This window comes from Ovis aries, chromosome 4, assembly GCF_016772045.2.
Source record: "Ovis aries strain OAR_USU_Benz2616 breed Rambouillet chromosome 4, ARS-UI_Ramb_v3.0, whole genome shotgun sequence".
Classification (NCBI taxonomy): Eukaryota; Metazoa; Chordata; class Mammalia; order Artiodactyla; family Bovidae; genus Ovis; species Ovis aries.
This window is the reverse complement of record NC_056057.1, coordinates 96,607,496-96,631,690: the sequence shown is the minus strand read 5'-3', so window position 1 is coordinate 96,631,690 and position 24,195 is coordinate 96,607,496. Positions and strand designations below refer to the sequence as shown.

The window sequence follows — 24,195 nt, the reverse complement described above, 5'->3', positions numbered from 1 at the left end:
AGTTTCTTGGATAAAAGATTCTGATTTGAGAAGATTTTTTCCCTCAGCACTTTAGTTTCTTTAAAAAATATATATATATAAAGATATATTAATATTTATTTATTTTTGGCTGTGCCAGGTCTTTGTTGCAGGCTTTCTTTAGTTGCAGTGTCTGGGCTTCTCATTGCAGTGGTTTCTCGTTTTGTAGAGCCCTGGCTTCAAGGAGCATGGGCTTAGTTGCTCTGGGGCATGTGGAATCTTCTCAGACTAGGGATCAAACCTGTGTCCCCCGCATCTGCAGGTAGGGAAGTCCTCCCCTCAGCACTTTAAATATGCCACTTCACTGCTTTCTAGCCCCCATTGTCTCTGGTGAGAAGTCAGCTATTAGTCTTATTTGGATTCCCTTGTTTGTGATGAGTTTATCCTTGCTGTTTTCCAAATATTCTCCTTCATCATTTTTACTATGATGTGTCTGAAGGTGGATCTAGGTTTATTCTACTTGGGATTAGTTGAGAAGTCTTCAGCCATTCTTTTTAAATTATTTTTTCTGCTCCTTTCTTTCTCCTGTACTCCCATTATACATATGTTGATGTACTTAATGCTTCTCACATTTCTCTGAAGTTCTGTTCATTACTTCTTCATCCTCCTTTCTCTCTGTTCTTGAGATCAAATAATAGCTATCTATCTCGTTTGCTGATTCTTTCTTCTGCCAGTTCAATTATATCATTGAGCTCCTCTAGCGAATTTTTTTTTTCTAATTATCACAATTTTCAAGCTCGGGACATCCATTAGGTTCTTTCAAAAATAATAATAATTTCTATCTCTTTACTGGTTATCTTATGGGAGATTTTTATCCTACCTTCTTTTGCTTCTTTAAGTATGGTTTTCTACTGTTCTTTGAATGTATTTATAATAGCTGCTTTGAAGTCTTTGTCTGCTAACCTGGATCTGAGCCCTCTCACAGGGTGTTTCTATTGACTGCTTTTTTCCTCCTGTTTGGGTCACATTACACTTTCTTGTTTCTTTGCATGTCTCATAAGTTTTTTGTTGAAAACTGAACATTTTAGATAATATATTGTAGCAAGGCTAGATACTGATCCTCTCAACCTTATTGTTTATTTTTGAACTTATGAGCTTATTGTTGTAATTTGCTTTTTTATTTCTTCCGTGACTGAGCTAAACTATCTTAGTAAATTCTATTTCCCTGCAGTTTGAAACCTCTGATGTTGCTCCTCAGAAGATGCATATTTGGTCTTATGCACAGTCATCCTGGGATAATGTTGGTTTTAGCATAGTTCTCTTTGACTGTCTCTATCCCCAGTCTCCCTAAATTGTCTTTCTCTGTTGTTATGATCCCTAGATATTAGACTCTATTAGTTGCTAGCAAATCACTCTATGATTTTCAACAATGCTTGTTGCATACATTGCTACACAGTCTGATCCAGTTAATTTTAAGGCCCTCTGCAGAGGTAGTTTTTGAGGCCAGTCTTTGAGATTTGTTCTAACCCTAGGAGGGCTCTTCTTAGCTGTCTTTTTCTCTGGTCCTGTCTAGTAAAATTAACTGGCCTATAGTGAGGCTTGTTGTTCTCAAAGAGATACCAACTCCCCCTTAACTGCTTATCACCGAAATCTCCATTGTTTTCCAAGACTCTCTTCAGCTTGAATTTCCCCACATTCTTTTCCAAATAAAGTCTGTTCCCTTGTTGAGAGCTTCTGAGGGAACAGTGACCCACTTCTCATGGAGTGATACCCTTGTTTTTACAAGTGAGGCACCAGATTGGGGTGGTAGCCTTTGATCTTCTTGGCTTTCATCTCCCTTTATGGAACAACAATGTTAAATGGTAAATAATTTTCACCAGGTATGGTTGTTTTGTTGAGGAGTGAGTCTGTGAAGCTCTCCGTACTACCATTTTGGAAATCATCCTCTAATGCAATCTTAAGAGTATTAAATCTCTTCTAGACTGCTAATAACATTTTTCTGAACTATGCAGAATTTGGGTTTTGAACCAATTATGATATGAAGACTAAACTGGAGGTGAATTTGGAGGTAAAGCTACCAATAGATCACCCCTGACCAAATGAAAACTTCACAGAGAAGATCTGAGAACCATCTCCCTCGTGCATGCCAAGCATAGAATACCAGCAGATCCTGATCAAAATAAACCACTAAAACAGGTATCAGGAAACAAAGGTACTAAATCTTAGCTCTCTTCCTGGTTTTCCAGGTGACCCTGAGTAAGCCAGTTAACCTCCTCTGAGTTGTAGCTCCCAGGAATAGCAAAGTGTTTTAAACTATTTGTCTTACCACTGGCCCTCAAATAGGACTTGTGGTTTAGATTGTATTTATGATGGAGTGATTTTCACTAAATCTTCCCTATTCTTTTCCCCTCCTGCTGTTTCTTGTGACTGACATCATGCATCTGGAAAATATCTGCCTGGGCTTTGAGAGCTATTGCTACTTTGGGTTTGTGAACTCCGGATTGAGTCCTGTCTGATAAGCATCATGTGGACGAAGAAAGGAAATCACAAAGGCTTATCCCTACCCGCACTAAATGTTTTAATTTGTGAAAGAAAGACAGTGGGAAACTTGGAATTTCCAGCTCTGGTCTTTCGGTCATGATCTACTGTTCCAAGTCAGAATCGTGTCTTATCCTCCTTGGGCACTATCATTTTTGGTCACTTAAAATGAACTTGTTCCTAGACAATTCATCTGCCAGCTATTTTTGGAACAAAGTTTGCCTCTAGTAGAATCTTTGTAAGATCCTGTGGTCCTGACAGTTTTTGCTGACTTCTTAATAAGCACTGCCACAAGCCATTTGAATACCTTGGAGATAAAGATTAACAAGTCCCATCAGTCATTAAGGTGGTTAAAAATCAGGCTCCTTCCCTCCAGAGATTAGGTTTAACAGACTCACCCACAGGATTAAAGGAGTCTTTAGCCAAAAAACCCCAGATATAAATTGAAAGCTACTGACCAAACCAAGACAGAGCTAGTTTCCTTATTAGCAGCAGTCACACTATTCTCCTGACTGGGAGGCAGAGTTTTCACGGCATAATAAAGTTGTTAAAAACATTTGGAGCCCAGAAGGGCATCATTGCTTAACAGTTACAGAGTTTTTATTTTGGATGATGGTAAAGTTTTGCAAAGAGACAGTGGTAATGGTTACACAAGATTATGACTATACTTATTGCCGCTGAATAGCATATTCTAAAATGGTCAAAATAGTTGACTTCATGTTATGTATATTCTATCCTCCCCCCAACAAAACAAAACACGTGGGTCCCCACTGTTGCTGGCTCTCTGTCCAGAATGTTCCTCAAATTGTTTAATAATAACATTTAATCTGAGGCTTTGCCAGCACCTGAGTTTCCCAAAGAGCTCCAAAGATTTCCTGAGTTATTAGTGCCAACAACATGGCAAATAGAAAAAAAAAATTAACTTCCCATATCCCTGCCTGTTTCCCCAGAAATTTGGAAATAATATGTAGCTACTTAGAGTCCAGGGGTGCAGAAAGCCTTAAGATGGGTGTATGCACATTTGGAGTTGGCCTCAGCTGGCATCCACTTCCTCGTGCCCTCATTAAGTGGTACCTGAAATAACTAGCAGGATCATAAAGTGGCTTACCCTAATCCTTCAAATTGTTAGACTTAATCAAGAATTATGACACTATATCTCTAATTAACCGCCAATAGTTTTGAACATTCTTTTCTGATTGACTATGCCTTTTTCCTGTTTATCTGTTAGCCCACTGCAGCCTTGTGACCCAAGGCTCTGGAGTGGATCAGCCCTCCTACTCACTCCCTCCTGCGCACACCGCATCTCCATGGAAACAGCTTGTCAGGCCTTGTTTGGCTGCAGGTTCCGAAGACCTCTCATCTGCAGCCTCAATCTTGCACAGATTCAGTCTTAATAAGCCAGGCTTCTAAGTAGAAACTTGTATTAGGAGGCCCATCCTCTCTTGCTAGTGGGGTCTGGAATTGTCTTTAAGACTCCTTTGGGGTACACGTGAAGAATCCCCAGTGCTGGCTAAGTTGCCGTGACCTGCCACCACTGGTATTCAGGTCAATGGCAGCATTTCTATCTTGAGTTCCTGCTTCAACCCGAACTTATCATCTTCCAGCAAGCCTTCAGCTCCCATCATTTCTCCCCACCCACCAAATGGGAGAGTCTTTCTGAACTCTGCAGGCCCCACCTGTGGCTAATCACCAAGGTCACTTGGTAACTGCTTTTGTATCTCTCAGTCTCATCTTTCTTGCATTCCTATTGCCTCTGCTATGGCTCAGGTCCACATTATTTCCATCTTCAGTTCCTCCAAACCTGGTCCGCCTGTAACAAAGCACAGCCAAACACAGTCTTTAGCAGGTGGCTGCTGCTGTGGGCCATTATTCCAGTACTCTGTTACCAAGCAATGGGTCCTGCTTAGCCACTGGTTGGCACCACAGTAGGCCCTGCCCACAATCAACCAAGTCTCAAGCAGCAACCTGATGTTGTTCAGTCGCTAAGTCGTGTCCAACTTTGTGACCTCATGGACTGCAGCACCAGGCTTCCCTGTCCTTCACCATCTCCTGGAACTTGCTCAGACTCATGTCTATTGAGTTGGTGATGCCATCCAACCATCTCATCCTCTGTTGTCCTCTTCTCCTCCTGCCCTCAATCTTTCCCAGCATCAGGGTCTTTTCTAATTAGTTGGCTCTTCACATCGGGTGGCCAAAGTATTGGAGTTTCTGCTTCAGCATCATTCGTTCCAATGAATATTCAGGGTTGATTTCCTTAAGAACTGACTAGTTTGATGGTTTGATCTCCATGCAGTCCAAGGGACTCTCAAGAGTCTTCTCCAACACCACAATTTGAAAGCATCAATTATTTGGCACTCAGCCTTCTTTATGGTCCAACTCTCACATCCATACATGACTACTGGAAAAAACATAGCTTTGACTCTGTCACCTTTGTCAGTAAAGTGATGTCTCTGTTTTTTAATACGCTGTCTAGGTTTGTCATAGCTTTTCTTCCAAGGAGTAAGCGTTTTTTAATATCATGGCTGCAGTTACCATCCGCAGTGATTTTGGAGCCCAAGAAAATAAAATCTGCCACTGTTTCCACTTTTTCCCCCAGCAATTTGCCATGAATTGATGGGACCCGGTGCCATGATCTGGTGCTTTCTTGTCAGAACAGAGAATAACATTCATTTGGTGGAGGTTTACAGAAACATCATTACCTGACTATGATGTGACCTCAAGAACAGAGGCTCTGACACCAAGAAGTTTGCAACAACTCACCACATCCCTCCCTCCCCTTTCCTAGACAAGGGCTTTGCTGAGAGCTTTTGAGGAGTTTGGGGGTTTTGCAGGCATGAGCTACCCATCTCCTTGCAGGGTCCTGCAATAATAATAAATCTTTCTCTGTTTCAAACTCCAAAGTTTTGGTATTGTTTGGTATCACTGTGAGTCAGGCACACAGACTTGCATTTTGGTAACACTCCTTGCATCTTTGAATCCAATCTTTAGATTACAACCAGTGAGAAAACTTCCTTAAAAAACATATTTGATATATCCTTCCCCCAGAGAAGGTCAGTTAGTCATTCCCATTGGCCTCGAGATAGAATTCAGACCCTCTTACATACACATTCAGGATTACACCTTTACAATCTGATCCCTGCTCACCTCTCCAGGGTCAGTTCTTGCCCATTCCCCTGCATACTCGAATCTAGGCCACACTAAACCACATTACTTCTCCAGTGAACCTCCTGTTCTTTCTCGCCTCTGTGACTTTGAACTGCTGCACCCTCCACCTGGAGGGGCCCAACTCCATGTCCCTCTGCACCACCCCACCCCGCCTACCCGCTGCTCCATAAGCCTTTCACATTCTTGGGGAAGCTTCTCCAACGGTCAAATCTTAAGTCCCTCTTCTATGTTCTCTTAGAGGTCCTATGTTTACTCCCTTTCTGCTTGACTGTCCATTCCCTAAGGGCAAGGAATATGCCAGCCTCTAGTTCAGTGCCTAATATGTTTGTTCAATGTCTGTTGTATATGTGAAAGAATAAAGAATAAAATTCTAGAATAAAAATGCCACCACATGCTAATTACAAGTACATCCTTTTCCAGAGTCTTCTGTTGTCAGGCATCATTCATCCACCAGACTGGACCAGGCATTGCTATACCACCAGAACACTGCGACTCAGACTGCTGACCACTGTCCTTGATGGGCCATCTACAAATGGGTCAGTTGTCCCAGTTCACTCTGGCTAGTCCTGGTTGCCTCTTTTTCGCTAGTCACTGGGGAGGTCCCTGCTGGCCTCGTGGCTGAACCCGTGTGGCCTCAGTCAGCAGCTGGAGAGCCATTCCTGAGGGCTGAGATAGTGACTCAGCCCTTCTCTCTCATTGCCCAGGCAAGATTCCTTCCTCTCTGGTTATGCAAGGTCACACAGACTATGTTTTCCTTAGTGGAGTCCAAAATTTGGAATCATGGTAAGAGAAGAAAATGGCAGTTAGTCTCAGGAATAGATAAGATCCATCATGTTTCTCCAGGAGAGGTTTCCTTTTTTTCTCTTTTTGTTTTTTGGTGGGTTGTGGGTGGGTGAAAGAAGTGGTAAGGAACCTGTGTTCATATATAAAGAAATAAATCCAAGAAGAATTTGCATGTATATGGATGCTTTTTGCTGCAAAGTTCAATGTATTATTTGGGAAAGAAGCCAGAAAAAGAGAGACTTCTCACCAGAGGTAGTTGGCCACCCATGTGTGTAAAACAGCATTTAGCCCTCAGCCCTGTTCTGTTCACTTGTCCCTGAATGAACACATCTCTCATTTTCCAGAATGAGAAACCAACCAATTTTTTGCTGTGGACTTGAATGACATGAAAAAAAAAGGGGGATTTTGCAAAAACTAGGTTCCCTTGCTTGCAGTATAAGGCTGACACAGACAGGGAGGTGTAAGGACTCTAAGAAGAGGAAATAGCAAAGTAAAGGCACAAGCTCACCATCTTCCCTGCAGTAAGAAAGTAAAAGATCCATTAGATGAGAAAATGTACCTGAAAGCACTTAGCACAGTGCTTGGCAAATGGATGAGATTCAATAATATTGACTCTTTTTGTTTTTCTCTATGCTCTGTGTAGGGACTCATAAGGCAGATTTTGTGTAGGAAGAATATAGGGGGGAACAGTGGGAATGAGGGAGCATTCTCTACCTGGATGATAGTTAAAATCTTGCTGTTGGAGTTTCTTTCCTTTGTATCAAAAAACAAACACCAACTAGAGGCAAAGCACATTGTTTTCAGACATTTCTATGTTAGTAACAATGGTTCGTTACATTCTTTTTCTTTCAGGCAGTAATGGTATGAATTTATAGGCATTAACCTCACGGATGAGGGAGGAAGTACCCATTTTCTATTACTCTAAGCTAGACAAAAACCTATCGGTCTAAACTGGAATACTACCACTCAACATCTACTATATAAATAAACAATTTTAACAAGTATAAGGTTCTAGTAGAGATGAGACAGCTAAGGAAGAGACTAAGGAACAACTGGGTCATTAGCCTCAGTACTGAGATAGTTTCTTAATTAGACATGTCAGGAGACAAGATCTTGTCTGTTGACAACTTAGAAAGTTGCAGTTGTGGAAGCAAAGGGAAAACAGAAAGCATAAGCACTTTCACGCATATTAAACTCTTAACAGGCAGCTTCTAACTCTATGTATGTACTACCAAAACCAGATAAGCACACTCAGAGTACTTGACAGTGCTCAATAACTGTTAAAAAGAAAAAAAAAAAAAAAACTAACTAAAAGCAAAACAAAATGAAACAAACAAAACTGGTACTTGTCAGCATCAGTCAGCTATGTCCCACTTTAGGGTCAATAATGAAAAGTGAAAGTGAAAGTCACTCAGTCGGGTCCAACTCTTTTCGAGGCCATGGACTATACAGTCCATGGAATTCTCCAGGCCAGAATACTAGAGTGGGTAGCCTTCCCATTCTCCAGGAGATCTTCCCAACCCAGGGATTGAACCCAGGTCTCCTGCATTACAGGCGAATTCTTTACCAGCTGAGCCACAAGGGAAGCCCAAGAATACTGGAGGGGGTAGCCTATCCCTTCTCCAGGGGATCTTCCTGACCCAGGATCTCCTGCATTGCAGGCGGATTCTTTACCAACTGAGCTATTAGGGAAGACAGGTTCAATCATGCCATCAGATTAATATAAGCTCTGAAACCAAGTACCCATGTTCCATGATTATACAGCATCATCCCACATGTACTTTCTTTTTATACCCAACAGTTTTATTCACAACATATACTCAATATGTAGTCTTTACCACCTCCATTTACAAGTAAAGGAATCATGTCATAATAGGTAAGTCAGCTTGCTCAGATTAGCAAGAAAATTAGTTAACCTAGAATCTAAGATTCCTAGCTCCAAAATGAATAGATGAAAGGTTGAAACATCCTTTATTAGGGGCAAAGAGATCCTCCTTAATATTTTAATAGAAAACTATTACAACTCATTAATTAAAAGACAAAGACCCTAATAGAAAAGTTGGCAAGGGATACAAACTAACAAATCATAAAAGGACATCTCTAGCAATCAGATAAATACTTTTTTGTTAATCAGGCTCTGCTTAAAATGTGAGTTCAGAGATCGCTGGTTAAGTGGCCTAGACTAGCTCTCAGAACAAAGGTTAAAGATAAATGGGCCTTTTCCTTGCCCTAATCCCAATTTGAGCCTTGCAATTTTAATACCCTCCACTGGGAATAAAGACATGAGAAAGCCAAGAGCACTGAGAAGAACAGATCAGCATTGTCCGGGCCTCACAGATAATTGTCAGCAGCGGAGGAGAAGGAATGCACAGGGTAGCATCCCAGAGGCTGTGGGTCCCCAATGTTTCTCAGGGACAGAGCCAAGCCTTGTCTGGTTCTGTGTGGAACCCCTGTGGTCTTGCTCTTTAAAATGTGGTTCCTGGGCAGCAGCAATAACATCTCCAGGGAGCTTATGGAAATGCAGAACCTGACTCCAGGTCTTTTGAATCAGAATCTGCATGTTAGCAATTTTCCCAGGTAATATCACACACAGAGAAGCTTGAAAAGCACTGCCCTAGGGGGCGTGGCTCAGGGTCTGTTCATCACAGGTGCTCAGTAAGTGCATGCTGATTAAATGAATGACAGGACAGGGGGATATCTGCATTCCCTTTCAAGAGTAAATCATCTGACTTACTAAAAACTAGTCACTATCCAGTTGGGTAGAGTATCAGCTATTTTACAAAGGGCTTTAAGTAGGATTAATAATTCATTAATAATGAACTGATAATTCATTATTAATTCAATAATGGTGTTTTGGTGTTGAAGTTTTCTACAGTGAATTCAGAGTTTATTATCAGTGTCATTTCACTAGGTTTCTTTATATGCCCAGGAGGCATCAACAGGCATAAATCCTTCTGATTTGTCCTCTCTGTTCCACCTTTCACAAAAAGGAAAGAATTGGGAATGTAAAATTGAATGAGTAGAAAGGAGAGTAAATATAAAAATCCTGGAGAAAAGAGTGCCCACCAACGTAAGAACATTGCTCTTTTACCTGCCTTTCCAGAGAGTGGAGTCTCTAAGCTTTCACTTTGTGCCATATGGGCATGTGTGTGGAGGAAGGGATGGTGAAGAGGGAAAGAAGAGACAAGGAAGAGACCAAGAATTAAGGACCCCTGTGCTGTCCTATGAGCTGACACAGGCAAAGGTACCAAATCTGGCTGTTAAAATGCATCCGAAGCAGCTGCGTGCACTGTTATCATTATTGTTACCATCATCATCATCGTCGTCATTCTTAGTTCTCCTTGCAGTCTGCCAACCTCTTTATGGAGCAGAACATCTTAAGAGTGACCCAGCCCCTAGCTTCAAGGTTGTCCACTGATCTGACGCTGCCAGAAAACCAGTTACAAGAAGGGAGACGAAAGGGATCTGGAGGATGGAGAGGCATTCTGAGTTCCACTAATGAGTGAGGTGACTCATGGCTGACTCAGACAAATGAAGGCAAGCCTGGGAGAGGGGAGGCAGTGGGGGGCAGATCTCAAAGGAGCCCTGCTGAAACATTCAAATGCGAGCTAGGAGGCCAGGGACATGGTGTTATTTAGAGAGCAGCCTGCAGCTCTGGCGATGAGGGAGGAGCAGATCTGAAAACAGAGGGAGAAAATTACATTTGAGGCTGAAACTGAGTTGTGAATCTGTAGTTTTGACAAATGTGTAACATTCTCTGGTGACATCGAGCTGCTCCTTGGCAAATCTCAGAATACTAAGTCAATAGGAATTAATTGTCATCAGTTTCTTGGGGACTAGAAGTAAACCAGGCACTACCCTCTATATTTCTAATGATCTCAATGAGAAAAATAAGCCTTTTTCTTTAGTATTTTACATTTGGACGACTCTGTGACCTGACCTATGCTTATAGATAGATTTTTAAAATTAATTTATTTTTTAACTGAAGGATAATCGTTTTACAGAACTTTATTGTTTTCTGTAAAGCCAACATACCATTGAACCATCTTCTCTCTTATCAATGGCTACTTGAGGTTTCAAGTTTGCAGATTCCAAAGTCAAATATTGTTATGAAGGTTTATAATTGCATTTTCCTTTATGGACTGTACTGAAATGATATGTCCCACCACATGTTATGTCTAGGTCCCCTAAAGATCATGCATTTGTGAGATGGCTAGATGTAGGTAGAGACAACTTGGGTGACACAGTTTCCTGTGTACTAAATATCCCATACAGAGATCAAACCCATGACCTCAGTCTCATCAAGGCAATGGAAGTGAACTGAGATATCTAAAAATAATTTTGGTTGATTACATATTTATATATGATTGTCACTATTGTCACAAATGCACTTCACCGGAATGGCACGATGGTGGAAGATTCAAGGGATTCTTTGCCAGCTTGGCCCCCTGTGAATTTTCACTAAGATGAAAAATAATTTGCTCCAAAAGCAAAATTTTTTCTGCTTCGTCTGCCCCCAACAGACGGCAATGGCAGTTGGATGCAGTTGTTTTAGTCTTGGCCAACTAGTTTTTTAATTACCAGCAGGTTTACTGTATTTAATTTGGGGTGTTTTGCAACATTATTAAGCCCAGTATGTCTGACAATTGCAAAAGCAATGGGAATGTTGAATGTGCTATTAAGAAAAGGCTTATGATTATGATGAAAATAAAAATGAAAATGAAAGAGATTAACAAAAATGAATGTTAGGAATGGTAAGAAAAATCACCAGTGTTGCATGTGGCTAAGAGCAGGATCATTAGTCAATAGAGGTGATTCTGAAAGACAAAGAGAGATGCAAAACGTGTGAAAAATGTTGGCTGGATCTATGCAAGGCACATCAATCATCAAGAAATGAGGGAAAATAATCCAAGAAATGGAAACAATTGGGAATATGTGAATGCCTATAATCCAAATATTAATTCAGATAAGGGCTAAAAAAGGACTTCCCAGGTGGCGCAGTGGTAAGAATCTGCCTGCCGATGCAGGAAATGCAAGAGATGCAGATTCTATCCTTGGGGCAAGAAGATTCTCTGGAGCAGAAAATGGCAACCCACTCCAGGACTCTTGCCTGGAAATCCCATGGACAGCCTACACTCCATGGGGTCACAAAGAGTCAGACACCACTGAACATGCATGCACAAGGGCTAAAAAAATATGTTCAAACATTTAAAAGCCAAGTGTGGTAAAAATTCTCATTCTGGAACCTTTACTGAAAGCCAGTGATGGTTCCATAGATTCAAGATCTGTTCGATCTGTTCGGCAATAAGTTCTATATGGAAGATGAAAAAGAGTTGATTATGACACTTGGCAGAGGCAGTCTTGCTCTTCTTTAGTCGCTAAGTAGTTTCCAACTCTTTGTGACCCCATGGACTGCAGCACGCAGGCTCCTCATCCTCCACTAACTCGCACAGTTTTGCTCAAATTCATGTCCATTGAATCGGCGATGCTAACTAAATCTCTCATTCTCTGCTGCCCCCTTTTCCTTTTGCCTTCAATCTTTCACTGTCTTGACCGCCTTTCAATTTACATGGACCAGTCTATCTTGGATAAAGGAGCCCAGTAGAATGGATATCAGCAAGGAGATTAGAATGCCATCTAGTTTTAAAGCTTGGAAAGACCATCAAACCCCTTTTTTGTAGAGATGTGTCTTCCTAAATCACCAGTAGCTAGTTTCGTCTTACTAATAGTTTTACAGAATTCACCTGTTTATAAGATATATAAATTTGTGGCATATGGCAGGCACTCAATAAATGTATTTGGATGGATGAATGAATATTTGAACACCTCTGGAAATGGAGAATTAATTCACTGTCCCCTCAGCCAGTTTAACTCATCTCAATCAGCTCAAATGATTGGAAAATTACCTGTATGGAGCTAAAACCTATCACCATCTTTACACTCCTCTGGGAACATTTGGTTTTGTTACTGTTTCCTATTTGATGGGTACTCAGGACAGAATGTTGTTTTCTTGGCAATGCTGACCAGCCTGTAAGGGTACCAACTGCCCCTCTTAGTAAGGATTTCATATTTCAATTAATGCAGTTCAATGTTATAACAGTCTCTTAGGTAGCCATATCACCTATCGACTCATTCTGAGCTTGTAGTTGAGCTTCCAGCTCATCTTCTCTCCTCTTCCTGACCCCCAACGGACACATTAATTCCCTAAATGACCTTAAACAAATTATCTGTCTGGGACTCACTTCTCATGTGAAAAATGAGGGTGTTGGGCCCAATGATTTCTGAGTTGTTTTTCTTTCCTGTTTTAATATTCTTTGAGCCTAAAACAGGAAGTTCTGGTAGAGCTCACGTTGTACTTTTCCATGGGCTCTTTCACCCACAGCAGCATGAGCATGTAAAATGTACCTGGAGACATTAAGCTTGTCAAACAACTTGAAACTCCACAGGTAATTTTTCTCAGCGGTATTAAGCTTATCTTTGCAGATATGTGGACAGTGCGTGGTAGATTGTATATGAACACTAAGGCAATAGGCAGTGCTGAACTATAGGAGTCAAGGAGGGAGAAATCGAGGCACAAGCAGAAAAAAACAGTGACAGCATGAGGGGAATCAGGGTGTGGTTTTCTCTGACGGAACTCTCCATCACTATTTTAAGATAGAGACAATGACAATGGGATATATATTTCACTCAATGGAAAGCCTGGTTTAACATCATGTCAATTTTCTCATCTTACTTCACACACTGTTGTAACATTAAAAAAAAAAATTGCTCTCAGCCAATGAGCAACTAAATGCGTTTGCTGTCTGGAGGAATCAACCCATATCTCCATACCCCTTGCCCTTGGCCAATTTCTTATAAAGCAGACATCCTTCATGATTTTAGCTGACTAATTCCTCCTAGTATTTCTGTCTGACAGTCCTTGATCCATGGCTGAGAGGCTGGATCCACTTTCTACCCTAGACTAAAATTCTACACGTTATTATTTGACCTCTTTTGAAAAACTCATTGCCAGCTTTATAACCCGATCTGGGCACTCTCCCCATTGGGGCCTGCATTTCCTGTGGATGATGCATTGGTTTCCTAGGTGACGGCGGGAAGGAATAGACCTGTTAGCTTGTGGCTTCTGACTCACTCACTGCAATGGACGTCAGAGAATCGTGGCTGAACAAGTGGATGCTGATAAAAGCATGTGCTTAAGCAGTGCACTGGTGGTTAAAACCATCCCATTTGTACCAGTTCTCCCTCCCACTAAGCAAGCAGACAGACTGACATAAATCCCAGATGTGAAAAAATAAGCAACAGATCTGAAACCTCTCTGAACTCTCAGTCCTATAGAAATGCACAGTGGAGTCCTATTTACAATCCCATTATTTTCCTTTCCCTGTTTAGAATTTCCTCTTTTTTTTCCTGGAACATGTAAGTAACAGAATTTTCTAATGTCTGATGGAGGCTGAAGAGGGGGAGATAGAGACAAGCCAAAAACTCATCAGAAGCCTATTTACTAAGGTGACATTTCCTTTTAATCTTTCACTTTTGTTCCCTGAGAGGGGAAAGAAAACTCACAATGGACTAGCAAATTATCAGAGTCCAGAATAAAAAATACATTCTGTTGGGCAAATTTCTTGAAGCCTAGAGACAAGGAAAGACATGCATGTGTGTGCATACACACACACAGAGATACATGCACACACACACACAGAGATTAACTTTCTAGTTCCCTCTTTCATCATCAACTGGTCCCAGCAAGGGACAAGGCAAAGAAGACTGCCTGGGATTAAAAAGCACGGAGAACTCCTTTGTCCTCCACATCTGAACTACTAAAGACTGAATGGATTCTTTCAATTCTTGAATTCCTTAAATGACCAACAAACCTGAAGGTTCCCAACTGGAAGATAATGCATCTTGTTTTCCACGGAGCCTTGAGGGATCCTTTAAATAGCATCAGCAAGCATCCGAATGAATTAGACAGCAAATGTAGGTTAGCTTTATTTAGACAGATAAAGACAAGCAGAGAAAGTTGTCTGGTTCAAGGGCAGTGCAGCCTGACACGAAAGCATTTCTCAGAGGAGGGGAAATTGCTTTGGGGGAGAGCTGTATTTTGGACAAAGAGCAAAGTTTCTTGGATCAGCATGGGAACTGATGCTAAATTCTTCCATACAGAGGAGCAGGAATTGAGAATGGCCTGCCACTCATTGAAAGGAAAGATCTACGGATTTAAAATGTAAAACAGAACTTGGCACCCTCTCTCTCTCTCTCCAATTCTTGGGCACCCTATCGGGAAGGACTTGCTTCCTAGAACATAAGCTGGGGCAGGGAGTTTGTAAGACTCCTTCGGACTGGGATTTGAGAGTCTCACCAAGTTCTGAGTCAGAAAATGCATCTAGATGGAGGGTCTGGAGATGCGGAAGCTCAGAAAGAAGGGAAACTGGCAAATTTGGGGGCAATCACTCACTAAACAAAAATATAGATGCTTGGGAAAAAGTTGCACTCAATAGCCGTGATCTTACAATAACTTTTAAAGGAGCATAATCTGTACATCAGAATCCAATATAGTGTAAATCAACTGTACTTCAGTTTCAAAAGTTGCAGTCAATAAATTTTATTTTCCCTTTCCTCACAATCCTTAGATTATTTCCTGAAAATAAACTCCTTAAGGAATACATTGGGTCTAGAAACAAATACATATTTCTGTGATATTTATTGTTTTTCCACGATTTAAATTTTTTCCTGTTTCTTCTCATAGAAAAAGCCAAATGATATTTGATATCAACTTGCAACCATCTTTAAAGTCATTAAAATTTTTTTAATTAGTAAATGTTATGTGAATGAATTATATTTATCAAAAAACATGTAATGGTTTCATGAATAAACCATACATAATACATTATCATGTTTCTAAAGGAACATTGAATTTAAATTTATAAAAAAATTCAGAAAATCTAAAAATTTTTCATTGATTTCTATTTCCCCCAAATCTAATTTTTAGATGCTTTGTCTTTCAGCGGTCTCATAACTTCTAAAAATTGTACATCTTTAAATATCACCAAGCCAAGTATCATAGAGGAAATATGTTATAACCCTATCACAAAACAAAATTTAAATTTCATTTTGAATTAGGTGTTTATTGCCACTTTCTTCATACTCATCACTCATTCACTCATTTCATTCCTTTCTTCCTTCAACAATTATTTACTGAGTACCTACCATGTGCAAACAGAGTGAGCATTAGACCCCACTCCAGTACTCTTGCCTGGAGAATCCCATGGACAGAGGAGCCTGGTAGGCTGCATGCAGTCCATGGGGTCGCTAAGAGTCGGACATGACTGAGCGACTTCACTTTCACTTTTCACTTTCATGCATTGGAGAAGGAAATGGCAGCCCACTCTAGTGTTCTTGCCTGGAAAGGCCCAGGGACGGTGGGGCCTGGTGGGCTGCCGTCTATGGGGTCGCACAGAGTCGGACACGACTGAAGCGACTTAGCAGCAGCAGCAGCAGCAGGTGCTTTGCTTGTCCTTTACCAGGTACTTTTCTCTCCCTAGTCAATTCATCACAATTCTGTCCACCCCAAATCTATTCACTAGTACCTGGTAAATTAGCATATGGACCAACTGTTCATCCAGTTGGGGAGTACTGTTTTGCACTGTGACCAAAGCACACAAAATTTCCCTAGTTCACTGTGCAAAATTCCATATGCTTTTTTTTTGAGGTATAGTTGATATTAGATATTATCTATGTTTCAGGTGTACAACATAGTGATTCCCAATTTTTAAAGACTATATTCCATTTATAGTTATTATAAAATATTAGCTATATTTCCTGTGTTGTATGATATATCCACATAGCTTATTTATTTCATATATAGTAGTTTGTTCCTCTCATATGCTTTTAACTATTTGTGAGATTGGCAAATCAGTTAATCATTTGAAGTCATTATAATTCTAAGAAGGTAATGGAAAGTCAGTTCCTATATTCTAAAGTAATAAATTCAAAAGACTCATATGAGATCTGATGTCAAGCTTATTTCACTATTATATTAACTTTTTATAATCCCTCCTCACCTAAAGTCAATTCTATAAATTTTTCACTTGTATGGTTACAAGAATCTAATCAAAATGAAACCTACTGTTACACTTCTTTTTGGTAGAGATGAACATTTGTATATGAACAGAAAAGAAAAAATTCATAACATCTCTGGGATCTATATTTCTTGCTCTGACCCCTTTAATCACTTCACTATTATTAGATTATCTTTATCAAAACTTCATAATTTGTACTAATAATGAGACTTTTAAAATGTTCTTCGGTAAATCAACCTCAGAACTTGTTTTCTATATTTTTTAAGTGCTGAAGGAAAAACCCCAACTCATATATGGGGGTAGAAAGCAAAGTTATAATCAATCACTGATCCAAATAAATAGAACTTTAAAAAATTATAGCAATTTCTTGGTTTTTCTGTGTTCTCTGTGTTCACTGCACTGTTTTATTTCACTAATTTTAATAATGCTATAAGAAGAAAATATTGTAATAGCATTTGACTGAGATAAGAATCCCCCATTTTATTTTTAATTTGTGACATTTGTGGCTCTTCAGCGTGACACTGGCATTCTTCCTCTTCTAATATAACTTCTCTGTTCCATTCTGTTTTGGTAGAGGTTATTTCAACCTCTCCCTTCTCTGAGTAGTCCTTCAGCTAGCTGTCTGTGAGATCCTAAGCTATCACTTTGTTTCCTGAATATCCACTTCTGCTTTATGTGGCAACACCTGCAGATGAACATCTAGCTGGCCATCCAGATGGACACAGACCCCACACTCTTGGACCCATATGTACATAGACACAGGTACACACACGCATGCTCCACTCCTCCACCATCCCCCAGGGAGCTCAACCCACTCCAGCTGTTTGTGGTCTTGGCAACAAAAGCAGCAGCAGAGTGTCTACTGTCAGTCCTCTGATTGGAACCAGCACTGATAATGTGGCTGCTGCCAAGGAAGAATTTAAGCCCCTTAGACTGAGGAGAAGACAGCTGTACATCTGGCTGCACAGAGTGATCAGAGGAAGAGGAACAAGAGTTGGGGGTCCTCCACCTGAAGTGCTCTGCCCTAACTGTCTGTTGATAGCCATGTACTGATTTTTCGAGACTTGGCTGAGCTATCACCTCTTTTTGAAGCTTTTCCTGCCGAGCTGATTGTTACCAAACAATCCTTGTTTAGTTAGGTGCTCATCTTCCTCCAAAAAACCCCATTAGATTGAAACTCTTAAAGGCACCGACCCTGACTGATTCATCTGTCTGTTATCACAGTACCTAGCATGTAGCAGGCATTGAATAAATGTTGGATGGATGAATGGAATTCACAGCTCCTCTTCCATGGGTGAAAGTAGCAACTGATTTTTGGTGGAAGGGGAAAGAGAAGGGTGTCCTAATGGTGTCTATTCTCCTCTTTAAAGTTAACTTTGGAAGGAAAGAGGCCAGTGTCATGCTGTGAGGTTGACCCTGCACATGTGGAAATAACTCAGCAATGAGTTGCCTCATCATTGCCCCCATCACCGGTATTTTTCAGGTGACAACAGAGAAGTCCAATCCTACTTACAAGGTAAGCCTCTGAAAAACTTGCAAGTGCAAGTAAGAAGAAGGTGTTATATCAAGGAAGGTTATGCCAGCAATGAGAAAATGGCTCACATGTATTAAGCTGATGAATATGATTCATATTCCAGAGTAAAATGTTTCAACATCTTAAATATTTTAACATCAAAGGAGGGTAAGGATGAGACAGAACTGTGTTGGGTTCTCTATTTGCCTGATCTCATTTTAATCCTCACAGAGAGATCTTATTGTCTTCATTTTAGAGGTGAAGAAAGTCAGGCTTGGAACAGATAAAAATTGGGAAGCCATCTTGGTATTAATACTCAGTACAGCTTAGATTTGAACCCAAATTTGTCTGACTCCAAAATCCTTCCTGCTGTTGGTTTCTCTCAAGAGCTATTTTTAAAATACTGACTTTACCTTTTCAGAGAGATTGAAACTTAAAGATTGAGCACTGATGGTGGAGCACACAGGGCAGTGTGGGGGCTGCAATAAACCATCCTCCACTCAAGGAGCTGAGGACCTAGTGCAGGAAGCTGACACACACATGTGGGCTGAACAGTAGACCATGAAGTCACTTCATGGCAAAGGGATGGGGGGAAAATGAAAACAGTAACAGACTTTATTTCTTTGGGCTCCAAAATCACTGCAGACGGTGACTGTAGCCATGAAATTAAAAGATACCTGCTTCTTGGAGAAAAGCTATGACAAAACTAGACAGCGTACTAAAAAAGCAGAGGTATTACTTTGCTGACAAAAGTCCATCTAATCAAATGATTCTTCCAGTAGTCATGTATGGATGTGAGAGCTGGACCCTAAAGAAGGCTGAATGCTGAAGAATTGATGCTTTTGAACTGTGGTGCTGGAGAAGACTCTTGAGAGTCCCTTGGACAGCAAGGAGATCCAACCAGTTTATCCTAAAGAAAATCAACTCTGGATATTCATTGAAAGGACGGATGCTGAAGTTGAAGCTCCAATACTTTGGCCACCTGATGTGAAGAGCCAACTCATTGGAAAAGACCCTGATGCTGGGAAAGATTGAGGGCAGGAGGAGAAGGGGGCAAAAGAGGATGAAATGGTTGGATGGCATCGTCAACTCCATGGACATGAGTTTAAGTAAACTCCTGGAGATACCGAAGGACAGGCAAGCTGCTGTCCTTGGGGTTGCAAAGAGTCGGACGCAACTGAGTGACCGAACAACACCAACAAAGGGAAGTGTCATGAGCTGCTTGAGAACAGCAGGGAGGAGTGGTTGGTCCTGTTCATGCATGAATGGTGAGGAACGTTCCACAGAACACAGGAAGACAGCATTTTGAAGCGGCCAGTGAGGACGCAGCCAGTGTGTTGGGACACTACAGAATAAGGAAGGAACATATAAAGGAGCTGGGTGGCAAGTTCACTGAGGTTGCTGTACAGGAGGGGGTATGGTTTGGAGATGGAGGGTCAAAGTGGTCTGCAGCCAGACCACAGAAGGCTTTGAATAGGAATCTGAACTTGAAATGAGGAATTATTGAAGGTTTTTGATTAGGAGAAGCCAAGGATCCAACCAAATCCTTGACTAAAACATCCAAAGTATTGCTGAATCCATTCTGACACCAGATCACAAGTACACAAAGCAGAAAGATATAGAAAATCAATATTCTTAGTGAAGATTCAACAAAATGGCTTGCTTATTTCTGAGAAAACAGCAAATAAAAGGATATGTACTTGAATTACCAGCTCAAACCCCATCTGCCCTCTTTCTTCTGCATTGGCCAAAGGTGGTCCCATGCCCTTAATTCCTAAGACTTGTCAACAAGAAGGCCCAGGGCAACAAATATAATCCCTTCCTCGCCCTCAAAGGAAAAATTCCCTTTACTTCCTTTCTTTCTTTCGTCAGAAGCCAGCCTGTGAAGATTGCTTAACTGTCCTGTCACCTCAATATACCAGACAAACATCCTAGAATGGGAACTGGATCCTGATGGCTTAATTGAGTTAAAAGGAAAAGGTCAGATCATCTAAAAGCCTCTCAATGGTTTCAGAGTGCCTCTCATGTCTCTGAAAGCCCAGTGGCGGTTCTCAGTTCCTCAGTGAGGGAGGAGCTGAATGAATTTCCTAGCAGAGAATTCAAAAGCACTGGAAGTCAGCAGTTCTGAAAGACTGCAGAAAGCTCTTGTTTACATTTTTCTCTTGGGCTGAAACCCATCTATTTAAACTTTAACCAGAGGCAATTATAAAACCTTGGTGAGCCAGAGATGGCAGTCTGCACAAGACAGGGAGACGGATGCCAACAGTCTGGCATTGAAAGAATATTTTGAGAAAAGAGTCGAGGAAGAACTGCAAAGAAGGTTTTGGAAACAAAAGGTGTCACCTAGACAGCTGTTCTTCAGAAGAATAGGAAGAGAAGTGGTGGGGGAGGGGAGTGAAGATGACAGGAGGGTGAGCAGAGAAGACAGCAGCCTCTGCTGGGGTAGGCAGGTAGGGTTAGGGCTATCATCATCCCACTAGCTCACAAGTGCCACCCTGTAAGAGCTGACTGCAGTAGCTCCTACTCTTTACACCTTTTTTTCCCTTTTGAGTCAAAAGTGCTTTAACCCAGGGAGTGAGCGGCTCTGAGAGGCCTGCCTGGAGCAGACACACCCCACTGCCAGGACACAGGCTCCCTTCCCCGAAGGCCAAGCCTCCCCTTCAATTCAGGTTTTCCTGGCAAAGACCCACCTTGGAGCTGATGAGCAGTCCAGTGACGTCAGAGGAAATACCCTACTTGACAAAAGACCCTGCTCCAGCTGCCAATAAACTGAACTCATGAGCATGCCCTGATCTGGGCCTTAGAATTTGGTGAGCCCTCAGAACAAAATCAGAGAAAAATATTGCTGCTCCAAAGTGAATGTTTTTATTCTGGATTTGAAGATGTCAGTGGACCTGGCATCAACATTAGGGCCAGTTTTAGATATAGATACAAAAAATGTGGGGAGACCTACAAGACACAAGCACCCCAACCCCACCAATCTGCATAAACGAGCTTGACAATCTATCCCCAGATATTCACTTCTTTGAGTTTTGTAACTCTCTGGTTTTGAATATCTTTTTTAAGATGCAAATGCGGTACATAGAAGAGAGCCCTTGCCTGAGATGTAATCAGCTAATACTTTTAGCAGGAATTCTCTATCAATTCCATTCAGATTAGAACTACAGCCCTGTGGGATGAAGACCCAGGACAAAGATTGTGGAGACGGAGAATGGGCCTCGGAAATTATGATCAGGGAAGCTGGCAGGAGTCATGGAAGAGGCCAGAAGACGATTGAGAGCTGCATCTCAATGTAAGTCAGCATCTGAAAGCCAAGCTCATCCTAATCTTTTGTGAAGTTTTCTTCTCTGCTAACCCAGGTCTTAGCAGGGAAAGACATCTGGGGCACACCCAGAGGACAATAGGGAAGGTCGGAGGATTTGCAGATATTCAGGCCATGGCCATAGACTCCCGGGGGAAAGAGGCCAAGGTCACAGGCTTCTCTCCAGACCAGTTTGCTACTTTCTCCGGAAGCTATGTCCTACAGCTCTGAGCTGCACTCCCAAGTCCAGCCAATCATCTAAAAAATTCATGATACTGTTCGTAAGGGCCTTGGTGGAGAAGGTGTGGATAGCTTCCTGCAAACTCCACCCGAATGGGGACAGACAGCTCCTGGGGTGAGAGTCTCGCTTATGTTTGTGTGGGTGAGGTGGTGGGGGCACTTCACAAGAAGCCTATAACATAGTGTGATATTTTATTTTTGTTAAACATATGCTCAATTTTTATTTCTTAAAATCTGTATGAGCAGAAATTGCTTTCTTGCACCCTTATCCCTAGAGAGAGAGAAGGTCTGATTCTGATGTCTTCTGCAGGAGGTAATCTCTGAATCCACGGCTGCTAGCAGATATCCCAAGAGCTCCACAGAAATTTCAAAGGGACACACACATTGCGCAGCACCTACCAGAGGGTGTTATACCTTGGAGGAGGTATTTTGTAAAATCGCACATGAGATTTCTAAAGGAAATCCTGGGGGACTATAAATAAACCAGACAGGAAACATAGTATAGTGGTTAAAAGCACAGATTCAGAAGCCGAGCTTTCTGGGTTCGGACTCTAGCGCTATTACTTATTAGCTGTGTGACCTCGGGCAAGTCACTTAACCTCTCTGAGCCTTAGTTTCCTCATCCATAAAACTTCAGCTAATAGTAGTTCTCAGTTTACAGGGTTGTTGTAAGGATTAAATGAGTTGATATTTAAAGGGTTAAATGAGCAGATACTTAAAGCACTTAGAACAGTGTTGCAGCGAGCACTGTTTAAGTGTTACATGTGAAAAGTAATGCCATCAAATCTCTAGGACTGAAAACCTCAGCTGGTTCTATGACTGACCCTGTCTTCAAGAATGCCTTTGACTGGCTCTGGCCTGCACTTTCCTTCCCACCGCATCAGTTGGAGGAGACAGGAGAAGGATACCCTGGAGCTTTTCCCCTCCAGCTTCCCCTCCAGCACTAGGCGGAGGCACTTCTCACCTTGTGCCCGCCCAGGGCCGAGACCAAGCCAGAGCCACCGTGGGGAGCTCGTTCTGCGGCCTGGGCCAGAAGTAGGGATTTCTCAGCGCAAACCCCGCAAGCCCTTGGCAGGCTTCACACTTGTGCTGCCACTAAATGCTGCCCCAAGCCAGGATGACAGAACTCAAGGAAAAGCCCTAGCTCAGAAAAGTAAGAAAAGCAGAGAAACGATGAGCAGGAGGCAGGAAGAAGGATCACGGAGAGGGGAAACCCACCACACAGGGGAAAAAGTAGAAAAGCAGTAGTTAAGTGCAAGGAACCTTTTTTTTGTCTATTTTTGACCAAGTGAAAAACAACAAACCCCAGAGAATACACTGAGCAAGCTAGAATCAGAGGGAGCCAGTGAAGGGAGGGAAGAGGCAGCAGAACTGCAAATACATGCTAATTACCGCGCCCTTCCTCTGTGACTGGCAGGCACGGCCCCACAGCCATTTGTACCACGGCCTAATAGTGATTTCAGCTCACAGACTTCCTTCCACTTTTTTTTTCTTAACAAAGTCTACCACAACTCCGTTTTGTGAAGTTGAAACAGTATCTATCGTTAGGAAATTTAACAGTCAGAAAAGTTCAGATAAGCATAATTGAGAAGTAAAGACTAGTTGGTGTGACTACAACAAATCACAAATATTTGAAATTCTTTCCCTTCCGGGCCCAAAGTAGAGAGGTGCCTTTGTTTGCTGAGTTGGCTCACAGATGACTTGGCTTTTGTGGGTTGTGTAGGATGGTGAATGGGGAGGAGAAACTAGAGGAAGGTCAAATATTTGTCAAGTGCCTACTATGTATCAGGCATTCTGCTGCTGCTGCTGCTAAGTCGCTTCAGTCATGTCTGACTCTGTGCAACCCCATAGACGGCAGCCCCCCAGGCTCCGCCATCCCTGGGATTCTCCAGGCAAGAACACTGGAGTGGGTTGCCATTTCCTTCTCCAATGCATGAAAGTGAAAAGTGACGAGATGCTAGAAATTCAATAGTGAACAAAACATGCCCCTGTCCTCTTAAAGCTAACACTTTTTTCTTTTTTTTTTTACTTTTTAAAAAGTCATAGTAAATTACACATAACATGAAATCTACCATCTTAGCTCTTTTAAGTGTATAGTTCAATAGTGACACTGTGGTGCAAATACCCTCTAGAATTTTTCTATCTTGTAAAAACTAGAACTCTATGCCCATGAAACTATTCCCATTTCTTTTTCCCCCTAGGCAGAGGCGACCAACAACCTATTATACTTTCTGTTTTTATGAATTTGATTACTCTAGATTCCTCATATAAGTGGAATCATGTCGTATTTTCCTTTTTGTGACTGGCTTATTTCACTTAGCATAATATCCTCAAGGTTCATCCATGTTTAGCATGTGTTGAAATGTCCTTCTTTTATAAGACTGAATAATATTCCACTGTATGTGTAGACCACATTTTGTTTATTCATTCATCTGTTGATGAATATTTGTGTTGCTTCCACCTTTTGGTGGAATAATGCTGCTATAACATGGGTCTAAAATATCTCTTTGAATTAACACTCTTTTAAGGAGCTTATTCCATCATATTTGGATCATTTATTTGCCCATTAGTTCGCCCAAATAGATGGGTAGCTGCACAAGGACCTGTGTTGCTTATCTTTG

The 24,195-nt window shown here is 41.5% G+C and overlaps 1 protein-coding gene and 1 long non-coding RNA gene across 3 annotated transcripts in view; one reads left to right on the top strand and one right to left on the bottom strand.

Moving 5' to 3' along the window:
- MKLN1 (muskelin 1) overlaps window positions 1-24,195 on the bottom strand; it is a 384,978-nt gene that overhangs the window by 264,719 nt on the left and 96,064 nt on the right. The gene's annotated exons all lie outside the window — the stretch shown is intronic.
- Window positions 1-24,195, top strand: part of LOC132659706 (uncharacterized) — a 76,862-nt gene that overhangs the window by 10,369 nt on the left and 42,298 nt on the right. Inside the window, exons 2-3 of one of the 2 annotated variants that reach the window (XR_009600444.1) lie at window positions 17,891-18,036; window positions 21,188-21,325. This is a non-coding gene — a long non-coding RNA (uncharacterized LOC132659706). Of the gene's footprint in view, window positions 1-14,070; window positions 21,326-24,195 lie in introns of those variants that run through there. The other variant, XR_009600445.1, reaches the window with a different exon arrangement.